The sequence below is a fragment of the Crocodylus porosus genome, unplaced genomic scaffold (genome assembly GCF_001723895.1).
Source record: "Crocodylus porosus isolate Cpor-Errol unplaced genomic scaffold, CroPor_comp1, whole genome shotgun sequence".
In the NCBI taxonomy this organism is placed as follows: domain Eukaryota; kingdom Metazoa; phylum Chordata; order Crocodylia; family Crocodylidae; genus Crocodylus; species Crocodylus porosus.
The window spans coordinates 17,734,916-17,747,231 of NW_017728928.1; positions in this window are offsets into that span (position 1 = coordinate 17,734,916).

Sequence of the window (12,316 nt, forward strand, 5' to 3'; positions counted from 1 at the left end):
GATCTCCTTCCTGAACTACTGAGGTTCTTCTATTTATTGTCACCTTCCATCAAGCCAAGAAAACCCACAGTAGCTAAAGAAGTTGAAAGGGGTGTCTGCAAACACGTGTTTTCTGAAACTACTGTTAAATCAGCATCTGAGTCAGCATCTCCAGCATCTGTACAATCCAATTCCTACCAGTCTCAGGAATCGGTCAAGTTTCCAGTGGTTCTTCACAGGACTAGGGATCAAAAGCTTAAGTCCCCATCAGTTCTGCTCAGCAGTGTGTGTGTATGTCAGAGGGTGGCCACAGATATGCAAAAGAAAATGCTTTGCCTTATAAATTCCAAACAAATGTGCTTAAACCGCTAAAAATTAATACAAAGAAGCTGACTGAAATCACAGGAACAGTGACATCATTAAAAACTCCATTCAGTAACACTGGTATTAGCATGGATGATATTCAGTAATCAGTCTGAGCTCAAACTGCTGGCAAGAGATTTTTTTCCATCATCAAGTCTCAGCTTCTTCTGTTTAATTTAATATGTGCATCTGCCACACCTCTCCCCACAGTACATGTCAGAAAGCTAAATCTCTTCAAGGTCAAATTCCCAATAGTACGGTTTGTCTTGTCCTGTAAGGCCACTGGAGTTATACCCCAAAATTACTCTTTGATCCTTCTTCAGTAATGACTGAAGTGAATTCATAGTTATAAGGGACCATTATGACCATTTAGTTTGGCTGCCTGCATAACACAGGCCCCAGGACCTCCCAAACTCTGTTCCTATTTGAACTAGAACATCTGTCTTAGAAGGACATCCAGTATTAACTTACAGGTTTCCCTCGCCAACCACAGTTCTGCCAACCATGGTTTTGAGTATCCATACTTAATATTCTATATACCATTTTGGCTACCATGATATTCAGTTTGAGTAACCACAGTTTTCTGTGGCTGCACATCAGCCTGCCACCTGCCATTTCTCCCATAAGCATTTTGTCTTGCCAACCACGGGAGGAACCTAACCCTAGAGGTTGGCAAGGGAAACCTGTATATTTCCCATGATGGAAAATCCACTGCAATCCCTGGGAAGTTGTTTCAATAGTTACCTACCCACACTGATAAAGAAAATTGCCACTTATTTCTTGCCTAAATTTGGATTGCCTTAACTTCCATCCAGATGAGAGCATTTTGAACATGAGAAACAGAGATTATTGTACGTAGTATGTCCTTGTGTTTTTCACCTACAGCTTTCAAAACACTTTGCAAATATGGGCAAATAATAACACTCCCATATCTGGTACACAGAATACTTGAATCTAGGAGCATTTAAAAGCTAGAGCCTGATATCCTTTCTCAGCTGAGGAAGCATATTGAAGTCAAGTAAGGAAGACTGGTAGGACTGGCCAGCTATCAGGATCAATCAATGAACTGATGGCAAAGTCAGCATTAAAATCTGGGCTATTTAACTGCCAACCCCATACTGAACCAAGAGAAGAGGAAGTAGGATATCTTCTTTCATTGCATTGCAATACAAGGTTAAGAAAATTCTTCTTCTGTGGGCAGCTCTTCCCTGAGGATGAGGGTTCATCATTTTCTTCTTAAAGAAAGATTAAATTATCAAATTTTTTTATTAAAGAAAGATTAAATTATCAAATGCATACAATTATCAAATGCAATTCTTAACCTTTCAGTTAGAAAAGGGCAGGAAAAGAGCATATTTGCCATTGCTTCAGAAGGTAAGTGTGCCAACATACAGCTCTTTCCTTTCAGTTAGCCTTGAGCCCTGATCCATGAGAGTTTAAATCCCTTCCAAACTTTAGGGCTGTTTTTTCCCAATCCTTATTGTTGTGTCCCTGGATGTATTTGTTTTCCATATTTAAAAAACTGTCCCTTTTTTAATCTAAGCTGTTAGCCTCAATAATATCTTGTGGCAGGGTGTTTCACAGGCTGATTCCATAGTTACATACCATAGTCGTTAAGTGTAAAGGTAGCATGACTCCGACTACTGCAACCATTAACCTAACAACAATCAAAAATTTAGCAGCAGACTGGAATAAAGCCTGTTCAGTCTGCAAATGGGTAGTGCCCTTGATTAGCAGCTTTTCTTCCTATTCAGCGATATCGACTTCTGAAAACTGTTACAGCACACTGAACCATGCTAACTCCATCCAAAAGAGAAAGTCCTTTGCTGTTACTGTGCTTTGTATTTATGGTAGTTTAATTATCAAAATATATCATTAGTCCCATAATGGAAAAGCTAGGAAAAGAGAAAGCAAGGACAAAATATTAGACCTCATTTTTCTGGAACAAAATTCCTGGCTGCCAGAACAAAGTCGTGCGCTTAGGTATGTGGAGACAAAGAAAAAAGATACCTAGAAGAAGTTGTATCTGTGAATTCAGCGAGAGCTTTCTAGAAGGGTTTTCTTGTCATTGCCAAGGCTGTAAGCAGTGAGCATAGAGGCAATTTAATATGACAAATAGGTTATTTTCAGTTTTTAAGAGGCATTCAGACCCTGGTTCTGAAAGTGCTTCTGCATGTGCTTATCATTAAGCCTGGGTTTAAACCATCTGCAAGTCAATGGGATATAAACATGTGCTCAAAAATAAGCATGTGCTCAAGTGCTGTTGTTTTTAGGGCATGCATTTTAAGTATTTCCTGAACTGAAGCCTCACCACTTGGGATGGATATTCCTACTCTTTGTACATTTTATATATAGAAGTAACTAAATACTAGCTTGTCTTCTATAGCACTGACCTTAACCACCTCATAGTGAGACCAGCAGACCTTATAAGCAGTGAAGTTGACTCTGATCTTCCCTGGGGTCATTTAACTAAAACATACATTTCAAACCAGCGAAGTGTTCATCAGTGTTCTTCAACTCCCAGGGTGTCAAAACAATTAGCAGATCACAGTAAAACTAATGCACTGGGCTCCAATAAAAGCATCTGGCCAACACGTGGAAATTCAGTATGACCACTGCATATCTTCTCTACTCACCTTCCAATACTTACAAACCACTGAGAACAGATTAGGACTGTGTGATTCTCATTTGTAGGGCCTGATTATGCATCTCTGAAAGGAGGTCACTACATTAAATCTTAACTGGTCTTTGACCTATAATGTGAATTGAGGACCCCAACATTTGGTTGCCATTCAGAGACAGCTATATTCACTCTCATTAGGATTTCAGCCTATAAAGTGAGCTTGGGACCCCATAATGTGGAAACAAAGCAACCCACAACTGGGAGAGACCAAACAACAACTGCATACCAGAATGAACGCACACTGGTAATCTATGAAAGACAAGAATACCCAATTACCTGTGGGTGCCCACTTCACACAAGAAAACCACTCTCTCTCCAGTCTCTCAGTTCTAATCCTCAAAGGAAACTTACAAAACACTTCTCAGAGACGAGCCTACAAACTTCACTTCATCGACCTCCTGGATACTAAAAATCATGGACTAAATATAGACATTGGATTTATGACACATTATAACCTGCCTGACACCTGACTCCCCAGGTACCTCTCCGCTATTCATTCCCCTTCTCTGCCCCCCACCCAGCCTGTCTCTCACCCACTGACTCCTCAGTTTACATGTTCACTGACTGCCTATCTTGTAGGCATACCAGCCCAGCCTCTGGTTTCTTTACATTTCATTCCATCTAGGAAGAACACACACCAACTGCAGAGACCTCCTCAGCTTGACCAAGTGTTTTTAAACCTGTCTTAAACATTTTTTTCCAACTGTTTAAGTTGGTCTAATAAAAGATATCAGATTCACCCAAATAACCTTGTCTGCCTATGTTCTTAGACCAACACAGCTACAACCTACACCCCTGAAACAAAGCAACTACATTTGGGAGGTGGTGAGGGACATTGAACTGAACTCCCACACGTTTACGTTGTATCTGTTTAAATAAGATTGCAAAGCTTCTTTTTCCAAATCATAGAATCATAGAAAGTTCGGATTGTAAGGGACCTCAGGAGGTCATCTAGTCCAACCCCCTGCTCAAAGCAGGACCATCCCCAACTAGATTATCCCAGCTGAAGCTTTGTCTAGCTTGGTCTTGAAAACCTCCAAGGATGGAGCTTCCACCATTTCTCTGGGTAACCTCTTCCAATGTTTTACTACTCTCCTAGTGGGAAAATTCTTCCTAATATCTAACCTAAACTTCCCTTGCTGCAACTGGAAATCATTGCTCCTTGTTCTGTCATCTGCTACCACTGAGGACATCCCCCCTTAAGGTAGTTGAAGGCTTCTATTAAATCCCCCTTCGGTCCTCTCTTCTCTAGACTAAATAAGCCCAGTTCCCTCGATCTTTCCTCGTAAGTCATGTGCCCAGCCCTCCTACCATTTTTGTTGCCCTCCACTGGACTTCTCCAATTTGTCCACATCCTTTCTGTAGTGGGGGGCCCAAAAATGAATGCAGTACTCCAGATGTGGCCTCACCAGTGATGAATAGAGAAGAATAATCACTTCTCTTGACCTACTGGCAACATGCCTACCAATGCAGCCCAGTATGCCATTAGACTTATTGGCAACAAGGGCACACTGCTGGCTCATATTCAGCTTCTTGTCCACTGTAACCCCCAGCTCCTGTTCTGCAGAACTCTTGACCTGCCAGTCGGCCCCAGCCTGTACCAGTGCAGGGGATTATTCTGTTCTGAATGCAGGATTTTGCACTTGTCCTTGTTGAATCTCATGAGATTTCTTTTGGCCCAATCCTCCAATTTGTCTAAGTCACTCTGAATCCTAGGCCTACCCAACAGCATATTTACTACTTCCCCCAGGTTGATGTCATCTGCAAACTTGCTGACGGTGCACTCTATGCCGCCTTCCAAGTCATTGATGAAGACATTGAACAAAACCAGCTCCAGGACCAACCCCTGGGTTGCTCTACTTGATACCAGCTTCCAGCTAGACATCAAGCCATTGATAACTACTCTTTGAGCCCAATGCTCCAGCCAGTTTTCTATCCGCCTTACAGTTCATCCACCCAGCCCATACCTCTTTAGCTTGCCTGTGAGAATGTTGTAGGAGACTATATCAAAAGCCTTGCTAAAATCAAGGTACACCACATCCACCAGTCTCCCCGCATCCACAGAGCCAGTCACCTCATCATAGAAGGCAATCAGGTTGGTCAGGCATGACTTGCCCTTGATGAATCCATGCTGACTGTTCCTAATCACCCTTTTCTCCTCCAACCGCTTAGAAATGGATTTCTTGAGGATCCAATCCATGATTCTTCCAGGGACTGAGGTGAGGTTGCCTGGTCTGTAGTTCCTGGATCCTCCTCCTTCCCTTTCTTAAATATGAAAAATCCAAATATCTATCTAAATCAATTAACATTTCCTCAACTCCCCCTCACTGTGGCAACACAGTTGGGTATAATTGGATGCTAAAGATGACTCTCTCTTGCCTTAAAGGTCAGTGGATGGAATTATTTCTGTCAGAACAAGAATATGCAGCCAGATGACCTACACCTGACGCAGGAGGTACACGGTCCCACTAGGGGAAAGGCCTTACTGGACCTGGTATTGGCAATGGAGGATGACTTGGTAGGGGACCTACAGATCAGTGGTCACCTGGGGGACAGTGACCACCAAAAAATAAAAATCACCATAAGGCGTACAGTGGGAAAGGTAATTAGTAGGGTGGAAGGTGCTAGACTTTAGGAAGCCTGACTTCAGCAAGCTCAGGCATTTACACTGCAGAGTAAGAGATTTGGCAAGATGGGAGCCCAGGAAGGGTGGCTGTGCCTCAAGGAAGCGATGCTTCAGGCACAGACGGAGACGATCCTGATGCAGGGGAAAAGGGGGAAAGGGGCCAAGAGTCTTCCTTAGCTGACCAGAGAAATCCAGAGCAGCCTAAGGGCAAAAAGGGGGGGCATATAAGGGCAAAAAGGGGGGCATATAAGCAGTGGAAACAGGGAGAAATTACTAAAGAGGAGTATGCCTCCTCAGCTTGCTGTTGTAGGGAGGCAGTTAGAAAGGCCAAAGCTACCAGGGAGCTGAGGATGGCAACCCAAGTAAAAGACAATAAGAAATTGTTTTTTAGATATATAGGGAGTAAAAGGAAGGCCCAGGGTGATATAGGACCACAACTAAATGGGCAAAAGCAATTGGTGACAGACAGGGGGGACAAGGCTGAACTCCTCAATGAGTTATTTGCCTCAGTCTTCCTAAATGAGGGGCAGGACAAGTCTCACAATGGGATCATAGAGAGACAAGCTGGGCGCCAAACTACCAAGCGTTGACCCTGAGATAGTGCAGAGTCACTTGGAAGGACTGGATGCGTTTAAGTCGGCCGGCCCAAACGAGCTCCATCCGAGGGTGCTGAAGGCACTGGCTGATGTCACTGCGCAGTCACTGGCAAGAATATTTGAGCACTCGTGGTGCACAGACCAGATCCTAGCCACCCTGACCGTGAAGTAGCGCCTCCTGATATCTAGCCTAAATCTGCCCTCTGCCAGCTTGTGACCATTATTCCTGGTCACTCCTGGTGGTGCTCAGGGGAACAGGGACTCCCCCGATGCCTGTTGATCCCCCCTGACTAGTTTGTAAACGGCTACTAGATCCCCCTCAGCCTTCTCTGGAACGAACTTCCAAGAGAAGTGGTGCTGGCCCCTACCCTGGGGGTCTTAAGAGGAGGCTGGATGAACACCTCGCTGGCATCGTTTGACCCCAGTACTCTTTCTTGCCATGGCAGGGAGTCGGACTTGATGATCTGCTCAGGTCCCTTCCAACCCTACTAACTATGAAACTATGAAATGGGGACTCCACCTTTTTGCATGTGTGTATAGCACCTTTCATTTGGGAATCTCAGAAGAGCTTGATTCATTCATTAAGCCTCAGTTGGATCCATTTAATGTATTATCAGTTGACTGACCTGAGTTTATTATCCAGGTCTCTGCAGAGAATAGAGTGTGGAAAGCATTATTCTCTAACATCTCCTCTTGGCAGCTGTTTGAAAGAGACACATTAGACAGTGGTGCTAGTGAGCTACCTTCTAAAAAGATGAGAAGGTGGATAATTTTCCAGCCAGAATTGGATGGTGATGCGAATTCACTGTGATTATAAAAATCCCATTCACTTCAGTGCTATATTTCATTAATAAGATACGTTTTTCACATAGCTTTGGATCTGGTTCAGACTCCAGCTTTTTAGCTAAAATGTTTGTCTTTTTTTACTACATGTATATTAGCACAGCTAATAGCTTTTTAATACAACCTTTCAATGGAATTTTCATTGACTTCAAACAGAGATGGCTTTTGTGTATATCACACAGCAAATGCACCCAGAAGGAACCTGATGCAACAAACCCTTCCTTTGCAACATAGATGGGATCCAAAACAAACCTTCAATACTCATGACTTTACTACCCAAGGAACCAGGCATCTTACAAATAAATACTGAGCCACAGCTCTGCAGGCAAGCTAAGAATAAATCTGTTTCACCTGAAATGGAATAGAAAGTAGAGTTCAAGGTTGCTACAGAATTGGTAGCCAAATGCCAGTACCATTCACTTCAGGACAGCATAACATGATTCATTTGATAGCCTGACCAACAAATCTAGAAATAAAATGTTGTAGCCTTCTCCTTCTGCAGTAGAAGTCCTGGGTATTACTGAATGGCATCAATATCTTTGTGTGGGCTGTTCACTTGTACAAAACTAGGACAGTACATCAGTTGTATTTCCCAAAAGCTACTCATCCTGCCAGTAGAATAAAAATGCCAGTCCTAACTATCTTATCAGTGTATCCGCTAGAGCTCATTCATTTACAGTCTCTGTCACTCGTTTTGGGCCTGTTTATGTGCTCTTCCCATTTGCATGTTGTACAGTTCAGAAATGTTTTTCAGTTTGCTCTTTTTTTATGCTCACGTTATTCATGTGTATCTGGAGTCGCACATCGAGCCTCAAAGCAACAGTGCAACAATTAACTGCAGCTCACATACAGCAAATGGAATGGGTCATAAAATGTGTGTGGGGAGGAAATTGATTACCAGATCTCTTGCCAAAATATTTCAGATCCAGTGTTTAAAAACACACGCACATGCAAACACTAGGATACCATCTCTGCCTGTAATTACTCTTTTACCGCTGTCCTTGTGATAGAACATCTGTTATCTTATCACCAACTGTCTTCCCATAGCTTTGGCAACCCTCAAGAGTATTCTGGTGTATGTTGATGTAGCAGGTTCTTGTATCCTTTGTGATCTTTTGCTATTCCCCTGGGTTTGTCACAGATCGGTGTGTTTAACTCTTTCTGTCTCTGGGCTGCACTTCTAACCTATCTGTTTTTTTCTATGAAATGTTTTGTCCCATTCTTAGCCATCTTACCAGTTACACAACAGTAATATCTCAAAGAAGTAAAGAGTTAGTAAGGAGACAATGGACTAGGACTCAGGATATTTACCATCACTTGTTTGCTCTAACATACTCTTTTCCTCTTTGACATTGGGAAAATCATTTAATCACTCTCTCCTCTTTTATATACATACAAGGCCCCCATTACTACAGTATCCCATGGCCTTTAATGTATTTATACTCACAGCATTCGTGAGATAAGGGAGTGCTACTTTCTCCTTTTCACAGAAGGGGAACTGAGGCAAAGCAAGGAATTGCTCTCAAGTTTTCCTAGTCCCAGAATTGCACCTAGCTACTGGCCATCCTTCCTTTGTAACCCTCAAGTCTCTCCATGTATAAAACATTTATTTCACTTCCTTTCTCTGGGTTGTCTGTTTAAGCTTTAATATATCTAAAGTTCTTTGGAATGGAGTTGGCTTTTTTTCATCTATGTGTACAGTGCCTGGAACAATGGGGCCCTTGTGGGGAGGCCATTAGTAGGAGATAAGGCAGTGTTGCTGTTCCAGTTTACAGAAGAAGTTTAAGACACAGAGAAATGAGCTGCCCAACATTACACAGACGCTCTTGTCTTCCAGATGGAGGACCAGTTTTCAGGTCTCAACTGCACCACCACCTGTGTCTCCTGTATGGTGTGCATCTGGCTGCAGGCTCAGTCCTGCTACCTGAAGTTGCATTATCTTTGTCAGCACTTGGATGATGCCTTGTAGAGTTTTTCAGTTAGATATCTTGCTTCCTCTCTGAGCTGTTTTCTTCCAATCACTTTATTGCCTTAATCAAGCATTTAATTCATACAGCGCCTTTCCTACAAAGTATCTTAAAGTGCTCTGGAACATAAAGCAGAGGGTGTGTTAATGGGTAAACAAGGCAGAGGATAACTACTCAAAAGAGTTACTGTGCACAAGCGAATGATAACAACACAGACTGCAGAACATCTGGCATCCTTACGAAGTGTTGACTGCAGGTCTGTAGGTATCACACCACACCCCGCCTCAGAGGGCAAACACCTTTATTAGGTCTCCCACTCCTTTCAGGATTCAGTTTAAAACTGGCCTCCAGGATTTCACATCTCAACATGGACTTCTTAGAAATGCACCTTGTTTCTCTTTGACCCCTCCCTCCTTGCTGTGCTCACAGGAACAGCTTCATGTTCCCCTCTGCAGCATGTGCTACTAACCACAGCCTTCGTGAGCTTCTCTTTTGAATCACCTCCAAATCTCACCACCTGCTTTTCTTCCTTGTCTCTGCCTCTAATATCTCTCAACTTCTGTAACTGACCTTGAGATTGAAGGTTTTGTGGGTATGTGTCTGGATACATACGGATGTTCCAGCAGGTAATGGGTCAGATTTATCCCTCATGTAAACCCATTGGGCCAACCTCTCCATGGTGTTTCTTCATTTACAAGGAACAAATCTGGAGTCTCTACATGGCTGTTTTCTAGAAACAGTAATGGCCATATTGGATCATACCTATGATCCATGTAATCCAATCTCTGCTGATCCATATATCCTGTCTCTGACAATGGCCTGTACCAGATGCTTCAAAGAAAGGTACAAGAACCCTCATGAAAGACATTTATGGCATAACCTATCCACAGGGGAAGTTTTTTTCTAATCCTCATTAGTAAAATGTTTGTATTTAGTGGATATATTATATTGATCGTTAGTTATTTTTGGTCTGCAGCTCACTCTGGAATTAGTTTCATTTAAATTTGAATCCCTAGATAGTTAGAATCCAGCACTTTCTCTTTTAAACAATTTACTAATTTCTAATCCATCTGGTTTCCTTGTGAAAGGGACCATTTCTCAGTGGTACCTCAAATGTTAAAATATTAATGACAGTAGAGTTTAGAAGCCTGAAAAAGCTGTGTTCTCCCAGCAATAAGGATGAACCTAATGATCTCTGTGCTTTTGCTGCCACAGAGCAGATACGTTATACAGGAGACATTAGACAGACTTGGCATCTTTAATAAAACATGACCTGGATTTCTACAGAAGCATTTAAAATCATTTAAATCCTTTAACATTATGTGAAATAGCAGAGCTTTTTACAAATCTGTTCGAAATATTCTTTAAACTCAGTGGCAGACTTTATTAATATCTGGCTCAGATTTGTACTCTGCTCCCCATTTGTGTCATGTTTATGTGTGTTTTTCTCACTTGGTTGATTTTTTTAAAACAAATATAAATGCTAATAAAGGTACCACGTTCAAAGTCGACTAATACTATGAATTTCTAAAGCAGATGCCACACTTTAACAGCTTGTCTAAGTAGCTTGATTTTCAGGAGTTTAGAGCACCCAGTAGTTCCCTCTGGTGTGAGTCTTTGGACACTTCTGAGTCAGACAAGATACCACTCTAATAGGGATGCGGGTTCACTAGGAGCTAGACTGACATCACGGACAGATTTCAGATGCTTACCCAACAACTACGAGGTAACAATCAACAGCCGTTTTTGATCTGAGGCAGATGGAAATGGGTGACCTGAAAAACTTTCTGATTTGATCTAAATGGGAATCTTTCAAATTACTCTTGTTGGGTTTTTGACCAGCACCCAAATGCTATTAACAATGCTTACAGCCCTCCATGTGTTTGATCTCACTGCTTTGAGAGGAAAGACAAAGCTAGCTCTAGCTATAATTTTCTTAAAGAGCCTATGGGGGTGAATGACAAACTCCCGTATTCTGCAGGGCACACTTGTTTTAGACCTTTCTAAAAATCTCATTGTAGCAGGTTGGGGATTGCTCGGCTCAGACAGTCTTTAAAACTCAACTCAAGTTTATTTTCCTGAGCACACTTGCCTCACAGGAATTGCCAGAACATAAATCCTCAAATCGATCAACAAAGGTAAACATAGTCCTCACAGTCCTTTGTGTTTCTCCAGACCCCAAGAGCATACTCTGCTTTCCCCGGGAGCCTTCCAGCTTCCCTTTATGCCAGGTAATTATTCCTATCAGCTGGCCCAGTCCTCCTGGGCAGACTTGCAAACAGGTCTCAGTGCCCACAGCTAGGCTGTAACCTCTGCAAGCCTGCAGACTGCTACAGCTAGGGTGGCCATCATACAGCACGTTCTGGTTTTTTGCTACTCTGTCTTCTGTCCCCTACTGATACAAAACCTGATACCTTTATGTCCTCTATTTTTCTCTTCAAGACAAAAACAGAGGACGTAAAGGCGTCAGGTTTCATATCAATAGAGGACAGAGGACAACCGGACGGTCCTCCATGATGGCCGTCCGGTTGTCCCTAGCTACAGCCTGCTGTGTGCAGCCTGCTACCAGCTTCTACAAGACAGCAGCCTGCTACACATGTTCCAAATTCAAAATGGGGAAAAGGGAAAATATGAGTGAAAATGCAACAAGGAGTAAGAGAACCTGAGCAGGCAGCACTGGCCTCTGAGTAAGGAAGGGGAATGGAAGTTTAATTTTCATCCACAATCATGTGCAGCTTGTATCTTTTAAGGAGAAGAACAACATGGTTATCTTTCTGCACAAGGCACGGTTTTCTCTCCGCAGGCCCTACACAGTAACTGTCTATGAGACTTTGTCTCAAGATATGGAGCAGTCAGTTCAGTGACTGCAGAATTTCCCCACGGGCTGGTTTCAGCAGTCTGCTGGGCTCTGTCTGAGTCAGAACTGCAAACTTTATGTCTAGGATAACGCACTGCTCTCTACGTAAACCCTATCTCTGCTGAAGCAAATGAAGATGCTTCAGCTTGAGGGAAAGTTTGAATTCAGATCTCAGCCGGGAGCTGAACATCAATTGTCCTACACATACTTAATAGGGCAGTGCGAGTCTTCGGACAGAGCTTCGGATCCAGAGAAGCTTCAGACATTTTGGGGTCCAAAGCAGCACATCTGGGTTGGAGCGCTGGCCTCGTTCAGCTTCCCCAAGCGGTTTGGAGCTTCCAAAGCGGTTCGGAGCCGCCGTGGAGATCTGGCCATAGGGTATAATGGGGAAACAATGAAATA